General features: G+C 43.5%; 1 protein-coding gene across 5 annotated transcripts in view; it reads left to right on the top strand.

Annotated features, from left to right (window-relative positions):
* The window catches only part of LOC144832692 (uncharacterized), a 148,470-nt gene that overhangs the window by 91,671 nt on the left and 35,409 nt on the right, over window positions 1–21,390 (top strand). For 4 of the 5 annotated variants that reach the window (XM_078689112.1, XM_078689131.1, XM_078689123.1 and 1 more), the window contains one exon: window positions 2,342–2,395. The exons of the other annotated variant lie outside the window; for it this stretch is intronic. The gene's annotated coding sequence lies outside the window, so the exon portion shown is untranslated. The remainder of the gene's footprint in view (window positions 1–2,341; window positions 2,396–21,390) is intronic. 5 annotated transcript variants of the gene reach the window in all.

Below are 21,390 nucleotides of genomic sequence, written 5' to 3'. Positions count from 1 at the left end.
GCATCTGGACTGTGAAGCAGGGTGTATTCTGGGACTGGTAGTCCCCAAAGCTAACGTTATGCTGAATCAATTCGGAGCAGGTGAGCCCGCCACCACTTGGAGGAGGAGCTTAAAAGGAATCCCTGGGTGGGTTAACGCTGCTAACGGACTAGGCATCTGAAGAAGGCATGAGCTGAAACCGGTAGTGCCAATGTCCTTTTAATAAACAAATAGTTACCTGCCAAACTTCGCTGTTGTCTCTAGTCTTCTTCGCCACGGAGGGGTAAAGTCTTCTGAAGAGTGGAGGGATTGACTTTTCATATATATATATATATATTTACTAAAAAAAAACCATAGGTTTCAGGCATGTTATAGTTAGAAATTAGCATTTAAAAAAAACTTTGAAATTCACTGAAAAAACCATAGGGTTCAGGCACGTTATAGTTAGAAATTAGAATTTAAAAAACCTTAAAGGTTTCAGGGGCGTTATAGTTAGTTGGACATTTCACTCGTACAAAACCAGTGAAATTCCCTCGTTATAGGTTTTTCAGCTAGCTATAACTCGCGCCCCCGCAATGCACTGCTGAGGACGTCACATATTATATCAATCATGACATGGTCAGTGACATCACTGATGACATCATCCAGTGACTGTGTGTTTCCGTAAAGTTTAAATATGTTTAATATATATATATGTAGGGAAAGGCGTATTGAAGAATGAATGGGTGTATGAGTGTCTGAATGGATGATTTAGTAGGTGCGTGACTGACTCTATAAGTGAGTGATTAAACGTATCTTACTGAATACATGGGTTAGTGACTAAACTGTGTGAATGTCTGTATCCGTCTGGACCTGCCTGGGCCGACTGCACAGGCACTATCTTTTGCTTTTCTCTGCCAAATCCATATATTTTGGAGAGACATGGGAAAGAGAGAGGCTGTGTATTAAGACATTGTAATGTTGAGAGCAGCGGGCCTATATCAGGCTTTAGAGGCTGCTGCTGCCCCTTGTGTTCAAAGGAGATCTCTACATTCCAATGTTCTAAGCTTTTTCCTGCGAAGGTTTGAGTCCAAATTCCAGCTCTTGAGTCGCCGTCCTTTGGGGCTTTCAAGACACCGACCCTCCACATTATCCCTTTAGATAATTTATAAATAAAAAGCGGCAACACATTGATGCCTTGTTTAAAAAAAATTTTCTAAGGCTACGTATGAGTATAAATCCAACAAAGGAGGGCACCCGTTCTTGGATCAAACAGTGGCCGGATTCTAATTGTAGATTCTGTGGATGGCCTCAGGAAACTCTTGTACATAGTTGATTAATCTTAGACCTTATTTTCTGATGAGTGGTGTGAGATCTGCACGTCCGGCATTAATCATGTCATTATCCGGTGAATCGGTTCCACTACTATGTCAACTGGTAAAAAGGTTGAAAAAGGTTTAATATAGGGCAGATTCCCTCTAATTCTATGTCCTTGTAGCAATTAATTTTAACGTTTTTTAAATTTCATTAATTAAATATTTTTGCTACAATGGTATTAATTTGAAATGTAATAACAGCCCGTTTACCATCGCAGCCAACTGATGTACTTTCTGCACATTAGCACTTTTGAAAAGATGGCAAATGAATGCTTATTGGTTGATAATATTCCTTTGTGATATTCATGGAAATAGTATGCAAAGCACTCCGTCACTTTAAAATGTATTTATGGCATTGTTTTTGTATTATGTGAAAAGAAGATCTCTTGTTTTAAATGTAAATGTGTTTAATTTTGGTGAATTAAGATGCTGTGTTTTATTTTGGTGAATTAACATGTTGTGATTGAAATGATTGTAATTAATCAAGCAATAAAGACTATATATACTCACATTGATGCCTTGTTGCCTGTTTCTTCTTTCTCTTTTCACTCTCTCTATCTCGGTTTATGTCTCTCCAACTTCAGTATTTGACTCCCTCCTTACACTATTCTTGTTGCTATCAGACTTCCGATGACAACCTGATGGAACATGTTGGGTGCCTAGTGCAGGTCAGGTTCCTTATCAGGTCAGGATGCACTGGACTGTGAGCACTTGCCTCCTGTTCCTTTATAATTGGTGCATTTCTCTCCTCCTCTACACCACGTGATACTATCCTCCCTATGTCTGTTCTTTCTGCCTCTCTTCTCTCTGTATCTGACTTCCACCTCTTTACGTCCTCCCATCATGACCTTTTCTGTCTTCTTTGCCACTTTAGGGGTCATGCTGGGTACTTGTGGTGAGAGTGGAAGATAGTCTATATTTTCTCTTGTTCCTCTGTTTGTTTTGTGTTTTTTCTTTTCTTGCCCTTTTTGGTTTCCTTTAAGGTTGTGATGTTTTTCCTTTGTCAGGTGTTGCAGTGCCTGGGCCCTGTCGGAGGAGTGTGATGAGTTTCAGGCCACAAAGTAAGTCCTTATCATCCCCACAATTTGAAATGGTGAATTCCACTGAGCTAACTAGACACAGCCTCAGTCTATGGTGGCATTTGAAGCAGTGATTACAACAGGCCAATTCCCTTGTTCAATTAAATTGCCCTTTCATAGATCACTGGAAAAAAATAATAAATGAACACTTCCAGTGTGCAGTGTTTCAATTTCAGTTTATTGTTATTAGTTAATAAAAACTGTCACAATACAAGTTAGATGCATATAAAAAAATTATAATCCATTTTCATTAAAACATTGATAAATATTGGTGCAACACAAAATAATATCATGGATTTGTTAAAATAGAACGTTATTAAAATGCATTAAATTCATAATTGTTGGGACACTTCACCAGATTATTAGTGTAGAGTATGCATCGGTAAGAAGAGACAGAAATTCGGTAGTTCTAGATATCGTCATCCTGCTATTGTTTTATCATCATATCGATGTCTTATAATCTTGCATCTGGACAGGATCCTTGTGTTGTTGAATACTACTTACAATCCTGTTTTACTGCTTTATCATGAGGTTGTAAAAACTTCAGTTTACAATTTAGCTGGGGATCTGTGGAGTCCAGACTTCTCATAATGGCTGTTCTACACGTACGAATCCCTCGCTCGTTAAATAAGCGCTTTAAAAGTACTCGACATGCATTGTTCAGTTTGGGACATTTACAGACCAAATGCACAAAGTCCTCGCCAAAGTGGTTTGTCTGACAGAGACGGTAGATCACCTAGGCGCATGGCCAATAGATTTTTCTTAAGATGCACCAGATAGATTAGCTGAAGGTAAGTTGCCGGTAGCAATGGGCTCGCCGTGAAAATATACTTTTATCATCAACTAACGGATTAATTTTTGCCGCTTTATTCATGGCCTGACAAAACGTAGGATGCGACAAGTTCAAGTCCCACAAATCACCCGCATTGGTTAGTTGTAAAGATGAGAACAGATATTTATTGTAACTTGAATTGTCATCGTTGGACACGGCTTCCCATAACGCACTGACTAGAGGGCTAGATTGATTATTTTGTATTTTGTGCATGGTTTTAATGAACTGGTACCTTCTTGCTATGTTTGGCTGTTTTAGTCCAAATTCCAAACGAATCTGGGCTGGGGAGGCATTACAGGGCAAATGAAATACCTGTTTGTATGTTTTGATTTGTAATCTGTCTAACATTTTGGAATCCCTACCATGCATCACCATACTTGCATAGGTTAGAGAGGGAAGCAATTTTGCTTTAATTACAGAGAGAAGTGGTTGGTAGGAGGGACCTCTAGTTTTTTTGGGAGCAAGCTGTATGCGTGTATTAAAGCATTGTTCTTCCTAACCACATACTGCTGATGGGCAGGAAAGTTAAAATTTTTTATCAAAATTAAAACCCAATTACTTATAGGTACTGACTTCTTCTATGGTTACATTATCCAGCTTGATCTTTAAAGAGACACAGAGATTGTTCCCAATAAGCATGGATTTTGTTTTAGCAATGTTTATTTCTAATTTGTTAAGTTTTGTATACGCCGCTGTTTCTTTGATCAATCCTTGAAGTCCGATTTCTCGATGACTCAGCAGCACAATGTCATCAGTGTATGCTAGATGGGATATCGTCAGTGGACGTAACCTTGGAGCATGTGAGTTAACTAGATCCAGGTGGGTAGTCAAATCTGCCATAAATAGGTTAAACAGATGTGGAGCTAGCACACACCCTTCCTTAAGACCCCTTGCGTTTGGTATTTTCCTTGATAGTTTGGTCCTGTCCCCTACCTTGATTTGAATCCTTGTTTCAGTATATAATGATTCAATTGCTCTTAAAAAAAATTCTTGTATACCCAACGTCTTAATTTAGCCCATAGGAGGGGTCGATCCACCCGATCAAAAGCATCTTTCAGATCTATAAAGCAGATTTGTAATTTTTTCTTTAGGCGTTTGCTTTTTTCCGCAATTATTGCTACTGTTAACATATTAATTGAGGTACCATACCCTTTCCGGAAGCCTGTTTGATGGGGTGGAATCAGATTCTTAGCATTTGACCACTCTATTAGATCTTCCAATATTATTGATGCATAATAGTTTGCTTCAGAGTCAATAAGGGCTATTAATCTGTAATTAGATGGTTTTGTTTTATCTGCACCCTTAAAGATGGGGTTTATTATAGATCCCCTCCAACCATCTGGAATCATACCTGTATTTTCCACCTCTTTAAATAGTGGCATTATTGGATTGGCCCAATATTTTGGGTCCAATTTAAATATGGCCTGTGGGATGCCATTTGGTCCTGGGGCACTGTCACTTCTTCCTGATTTAATAACATTTTCGACTCAAGTAAGCGTACACAATGTATCATCTAAAGTGGGTACGAGCTCATGATATGGCAATATTTAATCCCGATTTCTAACCCACGTTCAGTAGTTTTCTTAATTTTGTTGTTTTTATTTACTTTCAGCTGTTCTTCGTCAATAAAAAGTTTTTTTAGATACGCAACCCAATCTTCCTCTGTAACATTCGATGATGCTATTACTTTGTGAGTCTTGTTTAAATCATTTATTGTTTTCCAAAATGCTTTGACATTTGATTGTTTGGAATTGTAAACCAACTTTGCCCAGAACTAATCTGTTGTTTTTCTTTTTTCTTACCAAACGTTTTTCTTAAATTCCTTCTTAAGTTGTTTTAACTTGCCCCATGCATCTGGTTGGTTTCCTTGTTTTTTTACCTTCCTTATTTCTCTTCTCAGGCCCTTTTTTAGCTCTTTGATTTTCTGTAATGATGGGTGAATATAGATTTTGGTCCGTCTCAATGTTGAATTTGATTTCGGTTTCGTTACTTAAATCACAAATTTGATCCAGGCATTTAATACGGTGGAAGATAATATACTATCCTCCAGTATTGTTTTGGCTTTGCCTGCGAATTCCGGAAGTCGATTAGATGACCAATTCACTAGTTTGTGGGTAGTTACTGTACTTCCCTCATCGATTGTTGGAACGGACTGGAATCTGTCCAGATGTATGTTTATTGCGATTTGCTGAATTGAATGATCGCTATCCGTTGTGCACTTAAATTTAAACGTGCTTAGTTGTTGGATTAGTGGCAAGGAAAGAATAGTATAGTCAATGACAGACCCCAAAGTTGGTCGATAATGTGTTAAACTTGGTGGATTATCATCCAGTGTTCTCCCGTTGATTACTCTCAAACCTAAATGTTCTAGAGTGGTGACCAATTCCTTACCTACTTTATTAGGTTTCCTCCATGGATGGGCCGTTTGATGATTTAACCGACCAAATTTCATTTTTTACTGTTAGCTGGTCGTCTTCGTCTGGTGTAAAAATAAGATGGGTATTGAAATCTCCTGTTATGGCTATTTCCCAATTCGGGGAATTATATCTTACTTTGGATATTTCATGTATTAACTTTTTGAATATTATTGATTTATCTTGGACGTTTGGATGAGCGTATATGTTGAAGAAAATTAAAGAGATTATCCAGTGATTGCTGCCAAAATTGAGTCTTATTATTTGTATATTATTTGAAGTTGTCGACATTTGTTCTGTTTCTACCTTAATGTTGTTTGATATGTAGACCGATGGACTGCCCTTTGGTCTTCCGAAGCGGTTCGTTTTTACGGCATTCACCTGGTGTAATGTAAATCCCGGCAATTGAATTGAGCCTGTCAGCCAGGTTTCTTGCAGTGCTATGATGTCACATAGAGCCCAGATTTCCATTAGAGTCCTATCGGTAAGCTTGGTTATTGCACCTGCAATATTCCAGGAAAATATATTTAGGTTATCAGATTGCAGGGCACATGTTGGTTCCGTAACTGGTCATTTCATATTTACGTTTTTTGATATTAGCGGTGACCAATGCCTATAGTTATGCCTTCTTTCAATTGGAGTTACTGTTTCTGTACCCATGGGTCCTCGAGCATTATGCAAAATCCAATATACAAAAGAATGGGTGCTATTCTTATTATCCCAATGTGCCAATGGAGAGGGGTAACGCAGTGGTGTACATTTTAATTAATGTTCTGCCCCATGATTCAAATTGCTCTTTGGCATCAAGAATTTGATTTGCTATTTTTTCTGACTTCCCTGATGTTGCAGTTATCTCTGTCAGTGATTATGTGTGTTTGGCAGAAACTTCACCGATATTAAGTCTGTTGTTTCGATAAAACGTAATGTTCGCACCTCCCCTAGCAGCTTCAAAATGTTTCCCCTATTTAAGATATCTTGCTTGCCTCTTGACATGTATAGGGGGATTATGTGATTTGCCATCAGTCGCTGGAATCCTTTGTTTCTGTTGGTAAAATCTCTTCAGACAATACTTAATTTATATGATCCTGCATTGGAGTTTTATATTTTATTTGGCCTGTACAATTAGAAGAATTCTTTCTTAATTTTATCATCATTGGGGAGCAGTGTACTGCTTCTTGTACAATGAGGCTCATACTCTGTGTTACTTGCTAATGGGGGACATGTGATCACAATTGTTTTGTCCACCCTAGAAGTTATTATATCAATTCTATATGCTCTAAACTGGGTGAATACATCGACTATCAGCTACAACCACTCATGAAGGACCTACCATCATTTATTCGGGACACTAAGGATATTCTCCTCAAATTAAACAACATCCCATGGAACAATGACTGTCTACTAGCCACAATTGATGTGGTTAGCCTGCACACCTCAATTCATCACGATGATGGACTAGAAGCAGTTCATAAATCATTGGCTACTAAATCAGTTCATTTCTTAGAGTCTAATGAGATGATCCTTGAGATGCTTCACTTTTGTCTCACAAACAATGTGTTCACATTTAATTCCAAACACTAACTACAGACCCAAGGCAGTGCAATGGGAGCTAAATTCGCTCCTCCATATGCCTGCATTCTCATAGGGCTTGTTGAAAAATACTGGCTATGGGACGATAAGTTCACAGAGTATACCACCCACATAACCTACTGGGGTAGATACATTGACGATATTTTATGCATCGGCAGGGAACAAAATCCATACTGAAAGAGTTACTACACAAGATCAACACAAACAGATGGAATATTCAAACAACCAATAACATCTCAGCTAGCCTAATAGATTTCTTAGACCTAACCATATATGTGGAAGACAACAAATTGCAAACCAGGACCTTTCGCAAACCTACATCAGCAAAATCCATTCTGGCAGATAGCTGGCACCCACATAAAACCATTGGCAATATTCCTAAAGGGGAATATCAACGCATGAGAAGAAATTGCATCAAACTAGAGGTCTATAAAGAAAGTTAAAACTCTTAACCAAGAGATGTCTCAATCTGGGATGCCCGGAAAAACTCCTGGAGAAGACATCTAAGGATTGCGAAAAACTGTCAAGAGAAGATTTACTCAAACCTAGAGAGGTCACAGAAAACGAGATACCCAATAAGATCCGGTTCCTCACAGATTATCACAACGGACATCATCACATCAGAAAAACTTTGAAGAGACACTGGTACCTCCTAACTAGCAACTCATCACTAACCGACCAAATGGAGGTATATGCCCAAATGGGCTCCAGTAGAGCTAAGAATCTCAAACAAATTCTGTGTGAATCAGAATTCAAGGACAAAAGGACCAAAACAAAGACTAACTTTCTTACCAAGCCCTGTGGATTCTACATCTGCCATGATTGCAATGTGTGCAAACTAGGAGCGAATGAACAAAAGGAATACCAACATGACTCACACACTACCATCCGGATCATGGATTGGATTACCTGTACGTCAACGTATGTAATCTACATCATTATTTGCCCCTGTAACAAAATCTATATCGGGAGCACCATCGGGTCACTCAAAATAAGAATCATGGAACACTACCAGAATATCAACAAAGAAGAGGTGGGCGCGTAACCAAGATGGTCGCGTGAGCACAGGGCTCCCCGGACCCTCGCCACCACCACCGTCTATCCTGACTTCTATCCTGATTTGGACGACGGGTTGTTACTGGCCCAGCCCTGCTGATCAATTATCCGTTTACAGAATTTGATTGGACTTTGGGAGCCGAAGATACAGATCTCTGACTTTTTCAGGCCTGCTCCATGGCATTGCCCCGGGCTCTGTTTCTTTGCCAGCCGGACAGTAATTGAACAACAACGGACCGCCCGAGTCACCTCGGCTCGGTCGTCTACTTTCGGTTTCGTTTCTTGCCCGAGGACCTCCTTGATTTAGCCTGAGTGGCCTGTCCCGATCGCCTTCCACTCTACTACTTCTCGGAACTGTGACTTTGGCCTACTTCGGTTCACTGCCTGGCGAGAGGTGCTTATCTCACCCTTCTCATTGATGCTGGAGACTTGGTTGTAGCCATTTTTACCCGGTACCAGGCTTCCCTCCGGGGCTCCAGATCTAAAATGGCCACCAAGCCTGAGGGTGAAAAACGCAAGACCAAGCCGGGTGTCCGAGGGAGTTCCGTGCAAACAAACGTCATGGATAGATATACCCTCGCTAAGGGCTCTCCGGGAGGACCGACTAAATCCCCGACTACTGCTACAGATGACTCCTCGACTGGTGAGGACCTGTCGCTGCGGGACGTCATGGGCGCCATTTCTGCAATGAAGACCACGTTGAGGCAACAATATGAGGCCCTGTCTCACAAGCTAGACACGGTCGCTATAGATGTTAATCTGATCAGGGCAGATCTTGCGAAGACCAACGAGAGGGTTAAGTCCCTTGATCTTAAGACATCTAGCCTCACGACCGATGTCTCCGACTTGCAGGCCGAGGTCGGTAACCTACGAACCGCCCAGGATTATTTCTCGAGACGCCTGGAGGATTTCGAGAGCCGTGCCCGGCGGAATAACATCCGCCTGATTGGTGTCCCGGAAACATCCGGGGCCTCCTGGGTGGACCTACTGGTGGAGGATCTTGTATTGAATCATCTCGCACCCAAGGGCCTTAGCAAGTTCTTTGCTGTGGAACGTGCGCACAGGATCCCTGGAGGCACGCCGAAACCGGGTGCCACTCCGCGTCCCATCATCGCTAGGATTTTCAACTTTCGGGACAGGGATGCGATTCTACAGGCGTCACGCCAGTCTGGCCCGACTGCCTTCGAGAATACTACAGTCAGTTTTTACCCGGACTTCACCCAGCAGGTCCAGAAACAGCGACTTGGTTTCCAAGGGGTAAAGAGGCTGAGAGACAGAGAAATGAAGTACGCTATGCTCTTTACGGCCAGACTGCGTGTGGTCTACAACGGACGGACATTTTTCTTCGATCATCCTGGGGCCGTAGGTGACTGGCTGGACTCGCTGCCTATGGGGCAGGGACGATCTGAGAACGTTGGACCTTCCGGAGGTGCGGAGGGCGGCCCGGCGGAACAGGAATAGGGATCGTGGCCGGCCCCTTGTCCATCGAATTGACTTTTAACTGTGGTTTGATGCCATGATATTATTGCTGCTGACACCTGGTCACTTTTGGGGGTGGGTGGGGGGTGGGTGCCTCTTCCTCCTCCAGGGTTCTTTTCGTAGATTAGTTGGGTACTAGGGCGACAGGCACACTGCAAGTTGGGGTGGCTTTTTAGTCTCACGCAGGGGTGCGGGGAGGGGGGTGTGATGTATGGGGTTTTTTGGGGGGATGGGGGTTGGAGTTCATGTTTCATGGTTCTTTGCAAGGCACAGTAATGACGAGCTTCTGTAGTACGATGTTGCACTGGGTGTGGAGTGGGGGCGGGTTTACCTATTGGGATGGGGGGTAGGGGACTTCGACTGTTGTGTTGGAACGTTAACGGGTTGGGGGATAGGATTAAACGGGGTGTGGTGTTGCAGCTGTTTCGACGTCTATTCCCTGATGTGGCTCTGCTCCAGGAGACGCACTTGCTTGGCAATACGTGCCACGCGTTGAATAGGCGTGGTTATCGTCTCCTGGCGCACTCGGGTTTCACTTCTGGATCCAGGGGGGTGGGCATACTGGTCCGTAACTCCCTCCCTCTCGCTATTGACGAGATCATCCTTGATGATAGGGGACGGTACGCCGCCATTGTTGGGCGCTGGGAGGGGAAGGTCATAACCCTGGTCTCTGTCTACATACCACCCGGCCTCCAGACTACTACTTATGCTGATCTGGGAAGGGTGCTCCTGGGAGTCCCGGAGGGTCTGCTTGTGGTGGGCGGGGACTTTAACTCCGTAGTTTCGGGGATGTGTGATCGTTATCCTCCCCGGGAACTTACCAAAGCTCAGTCCTGGTTGGGCGACTTCCTTGATACTCTGGGGCTCACCGATTGTTGGCGCTTGCTTCACCCGGGGAAATCACAGTATACCTTTCCCTCTGGGGCACACGGCAGTCTCTCGAGACTGGACTATGTGCTGATGCCCTCTTCCCAGGCCTCCGCTATACGGGAGGTAAGACATCTCGCTAGAGGTATATCGGATCACTCCCCGGTGGGGTTGGTTGTGGATGCGCAGCTGGGGACGGAGGGTCATGTGGCCCCGATTAATCCCTGGTACCTCCGTGATCCCAAAGTTAGAGTTGAATTGATCAAGACACTTGACCACTACTTTGCTGAAAACGTGGGTTCCGTCTCCTCCTCGGTTTCGTTGTGGGAAGCATATAAAACTGTTATCCGAGGCCAGGCCCTCTCTCTGATTAGTAATATTAAGAGGAGTAACCGAGCAGAAATTGTCCGTATTGAGGGTGAAATTACTGCCCTGGAGGGGGAACTGGAGTCCGAGGTCACCCCGGACAGGCTACACCTGTTGGGTCTAAAGCAATTTGAATATAGAGCGTTGGTCACAGATGCTGCGAAAGTGATGAGCAGGGAACAGCAGGGACGCCTGTATGATGTTGGTGATAAAGCTGGGAAGTTGCTTGCCTGGCTGGATAAGAGGGAGAGTGCGAGTCGGGTGGTCCCTGTGATTGTGGATGTGAATGAAGTGCATCTTACTGATCCTGTTGCAATAGTTGAATGTTTCGCTGATTATTTCCGGGGAGTGTATTCCCCTGTGTCTGATAGATCTGAGCAGGACTCCCACTTGCTTTTGCGTGACATTGCGCTGCCCTGTTTGTCTGCTCCTGAGAGGGACCTCCTCGATGCGCTGCCCACGGTGGAGGAGGTTTCGATCGCTATTCGCTCGGTTCGCTCCGGGAAGGCCGCGGGTCCCAATGGGCTTCCTATTGAGCTCTACAAACTCCGTCCGGACACGATAGCCCCGTATTTACGATCGATGTTCCTGGAATCGCTAGAGATGGGTACCCTCCCTCCTGACCAGAGACTAGCCTCCCTAGTAGTGATTCCTAAGGAAGGCAAGCCTCGCGACCGCTGCGCCTCCTTTAGGCCGATATCGCTGATTAACGCTGAACCGAAGATCCTGGCCAAATTGCTTGCCAATCGCTTGGTCACTGTTATAGGCGACCTGGTTCATCTGGACTAATCCGGCTTTATACCACACCGCAATACTGCGCTTAACCTCCGGCGATTACATGGCGTCCTCGCGCGGGCGGAAACGCTGCGGGAACCGGCCGTCTTGGCGTCCTTGGACGCCACTATGGCATTTGATACGTTAGAGTGGCCATACCTGTGGGCGGTCCTTGCTAAATTTGGTTTTGGTCCGGTTTTCATTAACTGGGTGAAGCTGCTTTACACCGACCCCTTGGCTCAAGTGGTCGTGAATGGTCGGGTCTCTGCTTCCTTTGCGCTGGGAAGGGGTACGCGCCAGGGCTGTCCTTTGTCTCCTCTTTTGTTTGCTCTCGCCTTGGAGCCGCTTGCGGCTTGGCTAAGGTGGGAACCGTCTTTGAAGGGCATTAGCTGGACTCCGGAGTTTGAGGACCGCGTATCCTTATATGCGGATGATATCCTGCTATATCTTACGTCGCCGCGAAAATCGCTAATCGTCCTTTTTGACGTGTTGACCTCCTTCCGCAAGAATTCTGGCCTTGTCATTAATTGGTCGAAGTCTTGTGTTTATGTTCTTTCGGGAGACGCTCCTCTTTTGCCCCGTGGCTGTCCTATTGCGGTAGTGCAGGAGGGATTTAAATACCTGGGAATCTTTGTTACCCTGGACCCGGGGCTTCGTTATGAACGTATGTTGCCCCCTCTCCGGCGCCTCCGAGCTGATGTCCTTGCTTGGGGTAGGCTCCCTGTCTCTCCCCTGGGAAGGGCGGCATTGTTTAAGATGATGTCGCTACCCCGGTTCCTTTATGCGTTGCAAAACACACTTGACGCTGTACCTGCTAGTTATTTCCGAGAGATTGAAAGTTTGCAGAGACAACTGTTGTGGGGGGGCCGCTCTCGTATTGCTATCGCTAAGATGACGCTCCCGTGGTACGACGGTGGCGTTGCGCTCCCTGATATCCGCCGCTACTACTGGGCGTCCCAGTTAGGGGCCATTAATCATTGCACCTATGGGCCTTCGCCGAATCCGGCCTTTGAGATGGATAGGTGGCTGCTGCCCGGTGGGAGCTACGATAGAGCTCTATATGCAAAATCTCCTGGTAAGACTCTCACGGGCCCAACCAGGACGGCAGTCCAGGTTTGGCATCGTGCTACGGTGGCTTTGGGCTGGGTGGACAGGTTGACTCGTGCGACCCCGTTGTACGCATCGGACAAACTTGGCTCCCTTTGACGGTCGAAGGGTTTTGATAAGTGGGACGTCATCGGTATCAGCAAGGTGAATGACGTGTGGATCAAGGGCAGGATCAAGATGTTTGATGAGCTGAAAACTGAATATTAGTTGAATGATAGAGAATTCTTCCGGTATGCGCAAATTCGACACGCGGTACTGTCTGTCTTCCCCTTGGGCACGGATATACCGGAGGCATCCCCGCTTGAGGATAGGATATTAGATGGGTACGTCCCTGACAGCACGATCTCGCTCATATATAAAAAGTTGATCAACTCTAGGACTGACCTATTGTATCACCTTCGTGAGGCATGGACTAGTGATGGGCTGGAACTTGATGATGAGGATTGGCAGGCTGCGATCTCTTCCCCTAAGGAAGTGGCGATCCCGGCGCGCCTCCGGTTTGTCCAGCTTAAAATTCTCCATAGGATATATGTGACCGGCCCCCGTCTTGTACGCATGGGATTTTCTGTGGATGGACTGTGCAGGCGTGGCTGTGGTTTCGTGGGAACGTTTCTCCATATCATTTGGGAGTGTCCTGTAGTGATGCGATATTGGTCACGTGTGCATGAAGTTATGAATGAGGTCACGGGTATGCGGTCGATGCCTGAGGCGAGGAGATGTTTGCTGAACGTTTGGGAGCCGAATGATTATAGTGTGGCGCAGCTTCGATGGGTGACCTTAGGAAATATGATTGCCAAAAGAGACATTGCACAACTATGGGGTGCCCAGAGACCGCCGACAGTTCTGCTATGGAAACAGAATTTGGATTGGTGCATGTTCAGGGAAAAAACAGTATATGTTTCTCGAGGTACGCCCCGCAAATGAGGGAAGATATGGTCTCAATGGAATGTCTATCGTGGTGAGATATGTATTCCTCCCCTCCCGGATTTGGATACGGAACTACTGTCTCCCCAGCCCAATGTCTCCTCCACGACGAATTAAACATCTTGATTGCTTCTTGTCCCTCTGCCCCCCCCCACTCATATGATGTGTTTCTAAATTCGTTTTGTAGTGCACCTCCCGCCCCCCCGCACGATGCGACACTATATTGTAAAGTAATGCCTTGTTTGTGTTTTTGTTTTTGTTTCTGTATTTTGTCACTTTATCTTTAATAAAAAGTTTAAAAAAACAAAAAAACAAAAAAAACAAAGAAGAGGTGCGACCACCGCTAACGGAACACTTCCAAGAATTTCATCCGCACAGAAAGACCTTAAAATTCTTTGGACTGGAAATTGTCAAACAAGCTTCCAAAGGTGGAAATCGGGAGCTGACCATGAGACGCAGAGAGAGTGAATTTATCATGCGTCTAAACGCCACCACTCTTGGACTCAACAAAGATGCAGAAATGCACTTTTGGCTGTACTAAGAAGGTGGCCCCATTTAAATCGGTTGCCCTCATAAGGAACATACACCATACTGACAGGGCTCCAGCCATTAAGCCTAGATCCACACTCATTATGTCCTTAACTCTCTTTAGCTTCTGTATACTCTATATCACATTTGCATGACATTTCCAATTTATTGACTCACGTGTGGTGACTCTCAATGGGGTCTACTGTGGGCTCTATTATTCCCTTGGACCGAACGCTGCAACATACATGATGAGTATTCTTAATTCTCTATATATAACCTTGTTACCCCTTTCAGATTAGCGGGGTGCTAATTTAGTGTATATATACCTCATCCATATCCCAGTTGCACGACAATTCCTATTTATGGATTTAGATATGGACTTACATGTGGTAACTTTGGGGACTACCATGGGTCCCATTACTCTCTTTTGCCGCTACTTACCTCACAGATTCCGTGGCAAATGACATACAGTTTCCCTTTGCACCTAACGCTGCAACCCAATTGTCAAGTGTGGTATTGGTTGTATGTGTAATGTTGTGCGCGTGTCTTGTCTCGTGTGTGTGTTAGCGCGTGTATGTGTGCGTGCGTGGAATGTATGGAATGTGGGAAGTAGGGAATGTAGCGAGAGGAGAAGCGGGCTGGAGGAGAAGGGTGGAGGTTGCTGTTGTGTTCGGTGTCGCTGTTATCCTGTACTTATGAAATAAAGAAGAAGTGTGGAACCTGAACCTGCCTACGAGTTTCACTTTCAACATATGGCGACGAGCGGGATTTGAAACTTTCCAGCGGCACTGAGCACGATTCCGGAAATATACTTGAAAAAAAAAAGAAGAAAAGGAGTAAATGTGAACGGAAAACCTACGTATTGATGAGGATTACCGGACCACCCTTCCTAGCATCCAACCAACGGAAACCTTGTTCGGTAATTTATTTATGATTTTCCAGCAGCGCCCACCTTTTACAGGATGCCGTTGGTGAGCATTTTTCAAGCAACTCGCACGAGTGGATGCGCGAGTAATCATCCGTGAGCGTTCCATAGATGCGGCTTGTTGTATGACGTTGAGCTTATGTTCCCTTGAGCTTCCGTAGCTGTGTACCCATGTAGCTACATCGTCATCACGTCCGACGACACGACGTGGCAGCCATTTTAATTTGACGATGGTATCCTAGCAACGTGTCAATATAACACCTGGTGCTGGATCCGACACTGTTGGTGTTCTTCGTGTGCTTATTCAATAAGGAACTTTAAGTAAGCACTCTGTTGTGACTCGATGTTCGTGGCTACTTCTATATTCTAATTTTAATAACCAGCCAACTAAACATTGACAGTGAACTTTGGTGAACTTTTTGCCCAAATTAATCCAATAACATCCACAATACTGAGTGAACATTGGTGAACTTTTTGCGCAAGCATCGTTCCTGTTTGGATTGTTGTTTCCATTTTTTTTGCTTATTAGTTTTCTTTACTGACCCAAATGTCTTCAATTCTTCCGCCACCATTCTTCTTGGCGGAATCTGGAGAACCTCCCATAGCATGGGATTTATGGCTCGATATGTTTGAAGCATATGTTGAGGTTTTAGCTGAAGAAGAATCTTCTCAGGAAAGGATGGTATCTCTACTTAAACACAGACTTGGCGCAGTGGGGTTAAGGGAGTTCAAAAATTTGCCTAAAATTGATAATGCTGGGGACATGGGTGTTTATCAATGTGCTGTTAAACAGATGCAGGAAAGGTTTGGGAGGAAGATTAATGTGGTAATGGAGAGGTTTAAATTTTATTCGAGGGCTCAGAAAGCGGATGAGTCAATTGATCAGTATGTTTCAGCGCTAAGGGGTTTGGCTGTTACGTGTGAATTTGAGAGTATGACTTATGACCAAGTTTTACGTGACCAAATTCTTATGAAAACAAAGTCAAAAAAGATTCAAGAAAAGTTATGGTCATCAAGTAGTACTTCATTAAAAAACGCTATTGAGGTAGCTAGGGGTGTGGAGATTTCGGACCAGTGCATTCGTGAAGTTAGAAATGAGAAAAGTGATCCTGCATCTGGTTCAGTTAATGAGATAAATAAGGGTGATAAATCTAAATCCAAAAATGAGAATAAGTCATTTATGAACTATACTAATAAGAAAAGCAATGAGAAAAGTTATGAGAAAAGCAATGAGCAAAAGAAGTTTTTGTGTTATAGGTGTGGATCGTCCAACCATTTAGCAAACTACAAGTGGTGTCCTGCACTTGACAAAATTTGCACGAATTGTAAAAAGAAAGGTCATTTTACTAGAGTGTGCCACAATTTCAAGGCTAAAGTTAATTGCATTGAAGAAGATGATCAAGATGATATAAATTACATCCAAGATGATGATGCCTTTCATGTTGTAGGTGAAATTTGCAGTGTACACGATGAATTAGTAAAGGTGAAGGGTAGAGTCAAGGAGCTACCATCTACTATTGTTAACATTGATGGTTTAGAAGTTAAGATAATGGTAGACTCTTGTGCGTGGTACACCATTATGGGCATGGATCAATTTAAGTCACTTTGGCCGAACAGATCGTTATTGGTTCAGGATGTACACCCTGGGGGTTATACTGGACATAAGATACCCTTAGAAGGATTTATATTAGCCAAAATTAGTTTTGGACACAATTCATGTCATGGCAAAATATATATATCCAGCAAAGGTGCAACCATTTTAGGGTGGCCGCACATGTTTGATTTGGGCATGAAAATTGATCCTCGTTTAGAGTGCCCTGTTTATTCTATTCAGGATGATTGTCGTGAAATGAATGATTATTCATTTTTAAAGGAAAAATTTCCTGATGTTTTTCCAACAGTATCGGCAAGATGATTGGATTTAAACATAAAATTGTTTTAAGGGAGGGCACATGTCCTGTGATGCAGAAACTGAGAAATGTACATATCAGTTATAGAGAAAAATTGGGTGAAATACTTAAAAAACTGTGCAAGGATGAAATTATTGAACCGGTTGAGAGCTCAGATTGGGTTTCGCCAGTCGTAATTTCTCTTAAATCCAATGGCGATTTGCGTTTATGTGTTGACTTAAGGTGTTTAAATGAAGCTATTTGGGTTGACACATTTCCCCTTCCAAATTGGCAAGAACTTACATCTTCTGTTGGTGGGTCTTCTTGGTTTTCCAAGATAGACTTAACAAGTGCTTATCATCAAATTGTTCTTGATGATGATTCAACACATTGTACTGCTTTCATTACCACTGAAGGGATGTTTAGATATAAACGCATGCCATTTGGTCTTGCAAGCGCGTCTGCAGTATTTCAAAGAGAGATGTGCAAGATCTTACAAGGTATTAAAAATGCTAAGGTATTTCAGGACGATATTTTAATATATGGAGGTGACAAAGAATGTCATGATGAAAGTTTATACGCTGTTCTAGATGCTCTGAGGAACAGTGGACTGACCATCAAAAATGAGAAATGTGTGTTTGGGAAATCTGAAGTGGAGTATTTAGGACACATTATATCCAAAGATGGTATTCGACCTAAAATTAGTCATGTTGATGCTATCTTAGCTGTTCCTGAACCTGCAAATAAGGAGCAATTGATGTCGTTCTTGGGGTTAACAGAATTCTATTCACGCTTTATTGAAAATGATGCTTCGAAAGTTGAACCATTGAGACTCTTGCTAAAGAGGAGTGCAGTGTTTACATGGGGCGAGCATCAAAAAATGTGTTTTGAAAAATTGAAGAAAGGGATAGTTACTACACCATGTTTAAAACCATTTTTGCCAAATGCTAAATGTATATTATCTGTGGATGCATCTGGTCATGGCATTGGCGCTGTTTTTTCTCAATGTGTTAAGTCAGAAAAATGGGTAGTAGCATATGCTTCTCGCACGTTAACGAAATCAGAACGCAATTATTCCGTAATAGAGAAGGAATTATTGGCGGCTTCATGGGCTGCTGAGAGATTTAGGATGTATGTTTGGGGAAAGAAATTCAGGATTCTTACCGATCACAAACCATTGGTTAACATCTTGAGACCTGAAGGTGGAAAGAATTTGACTCCTAGGTTAGCTCGTTTGGCTTCAAAACTACAGATGTTTAGTTTTGATATTGAGTACATTCCTGGTAAAGACAACGTAGTTGCTGATGGTCTTTCAAGATTACCAAATATGGATTCAACGGGAAGTGAAACAAATAGTGATGGTGAAATAGCCTTCACCATCAAGGATGTATTTTTGATAAATGAAATGGTTGCTGATAATATTGTTTCTGAGGCATCTTGGATGTGCGAGATGGACAAGGACGTGGTTTTGAAGGAGATTAAACGGTTCATAGTTGATGGGTGGCCAAGAGAATCCAGCTTACGTGGTGAGAGTGCTGCATTTTCAAAGATTAGAGAGGAGTTGTGTATTGTTAATGATATTGTTCTAAGAGGTGACAGAATTGTGCCTCCAGTTGGGTTAAGAGAAAGTATTGTTGTAAAGAGTCACATGGGGCACGGCGGTATGTCCAGCACTAAGAGGAGGGTTAAGGAGTGGTTTTGGTGGCCAGGGGTTGATCCTATGGTGGATAGATTAGTAAGGGATTGCAAGGTTTGTGGAGCTAGTGATAAGGTAGCAAAACCATTGAATGTACCTTTAACTATGGTGGAATTACCCGAGTATCCATGGCAAAAGGTGGCGATTGATTTCATGGGTCCATTTTCAGCTATATCTGCAAAGGACTGTTACGCTATTGTGTTGGTCGATTATTATTCGAAATGGCCTGAGGTGAGAATGGTAAGTGGAATGACTACGGAGGTGGTCATTGAGTTTTTAGAAGATGTGTTTTCAAGAGAAGGCGTTCCAGAAATTTTGGTTTCGGATAATGGTCCTCAATTTGTATCGCAGAAGATGGAAGAGTTCTTGGTAATAATGGGTATTAAGCATATCAAGTCATCACTATATCATCCCGAAAGTAACGGTCAAGTTGAGCGCTTCAACAGGGTGGTTAAGGAAGTGATTGAATTGGCATTGAGCGCAGGCTTACCCTGGAGGAAAGCTCTACTAGAAAGATTAACTGCATATCGTGTGACTCCGCATTCTGCCACAGGAAAGACGCCTTTTGAGGTTTTGAGAGGTAGGAAACCATTTACTGGGTTGGTTCCTTGGTGGTTGAGAAAAAGAAATGAGAGAATACGGTGCAGTAACAAGGACATTGATAAAGAAGTTAGATCTGAAGTCAAGAATTATCAGGATCGTAGCCAGAGGTATCATGGAGGTAAATGTAATTGGCCTTCGGTGAGGATTGGTCAAATGGTTCGGGTGAAGAATCCTAGGATTGTGTTGAAGGGTGAAAGTGTATGGTCCAAACCTTTGAGAGTAATGAAGGTGTTTAGTGGTGCGGTGGAATTAGAAGATGGTAAGAGGTGGAATTTTCGACAATTGAGTTTTTGTAATGAGAGGGGTGGTGCGGTAGGTTCATATTCTGGCTCTTATTCTGGTGGAGTTGATGAGGGGACGTGCAGTGGATATATGTTAGGTGATGATTTTGGACTAAAGAAGGCTGTGACGTCAACTGGTACCATGATTGGTTGTAATGCTAGACGTGATACAGGAAGTGGCATTAGAGACATTGTTAATGATGTTTCGTCTCGTTCTGATGTTGGTGTTGAGGGTGGCAACTTACGCCGTGGTAATAGAACGAGGAAGTTGCCTGCCCGGTTTTCTGATTTCAAATTAGGGTAGTTTCTGTGGTGGTGTCTTTGGTTGTTGAGGAGGAGGGTGTGTGGTATTGGTTGTATGTGTAATGTTGTGCGCGTGTCTTGTCTCGTGTGTGTGTTAGCGCGTGTATGTGTGTGCGTGCGTGGAATGTATGGAATGTGGGAAGTAGGGAATGTAGCGAGAGGAGAAGCGGGCTGGAGGAGAAGGGTGGAGGTTGCTGTTGTGTTCGGTGTCGCTGTTATCCTGTACTTATGAAATAAAGAAGAAGTGCGGAACCTGAACCTGCCTACGAGTTTCACTTTCAACATCAAGGACTCTTATTTCTTCCAATATAACCTTGTTTCCCTTCTCAGATTAGCAGGATTTTTAACTAGTGGAGATCTATTTCAATCTGCCTTGACTTTTCCTAGCTAGTCCCTTTGAATACTCTCCTGATTATAATATTTATGGCCTTCAAGTTCCATTTAATCCCAGCATCCATAACCAGCATTGTTTATAATCCTATCGTTAACCAGACTCTCCTTTACTATAGTTCTTTAACTATGGCCTTTTAACTTCATTGCTGAGCATAGTAACTCTTCAGTGGCCCCTGTTACATGCCACGCGTCAGAATGACTGAATTGACTCTGACGTCAGGACACGAGTCACAGTATAATTGACGGCGGGGAACGGAACTCCTATTGCTCCAGGACCACAGAAACGGAATACCGGCCTTTTAGAGGTAAGACATGAACGCTGACAGTAGCACAGGTCAAAAGGCTTTAAGCATTATAACACAGACCTGCAATTATTTTTAGTCCGCGCTCCCGTTTCCAGCGCAGCTCCTTGTTTCTTAATTAGCAGTGTTTTCACTTCACTCAGCATCCACTGATCACGGTCTTTTGCCCCCCCCCCTCAAAGCTTTCACAGCGCGGGTCGAGGATTTGAAGGGTACATTCCAGCCTCTGCTTCTGACTGCAAATCCTTCCAACCGGGCCTCTCTCCAGCACGTCCTTGACTTCTGGCTAAATGCGTTTCTAGCACACCTCTCTAACACATAGGAGAATGGGCTGCCAGCATCCTACGCCCTTCCAGCTGTAATGACCGCTGCTTTCCTCAGGGCCTCCTAGCCCAATTCTCTATAAGCGTGCCTCCCTCACACACAATCAGCCTGATTCATGTAGGTGAATTGCACTCGCAAAGGGCCAGATTCTCAGAATCTGGCCCTTTGCGAGTGCGATTTTTGCATTTGGTATTCATGATACCAAATGCAAAAATCGCTATGTAAGAATTCGCATATTTGCGTGGAATTGCATTTAAGGAATCTCTAATAGAGATTCCTCAAATGCTATTCATGACACAAAACAAAATAGCGATTTTGGACTTT

Source organism: Lissotriton helveticus, chromosome 1_1 (assembly GCF_964261635.1).
Source record: "Lissotriton helveticus chromosome 1_1, aLisHel1.1, whole genome shotgun sequence".
In the NCBI taxonomy this organism is placed as follows: domain Eukaryota; kingdom Metazoa; phylum Chordata; class Amphibia; order Caudata; family Salamandridae; genus Lissotriton; species Lissotriton helveticus.
The sequence above is the reverse complement of the archived record's forward strand: the minus strand, read 5'-3'. Positions and strand labels throughout refer to the sequence as shown.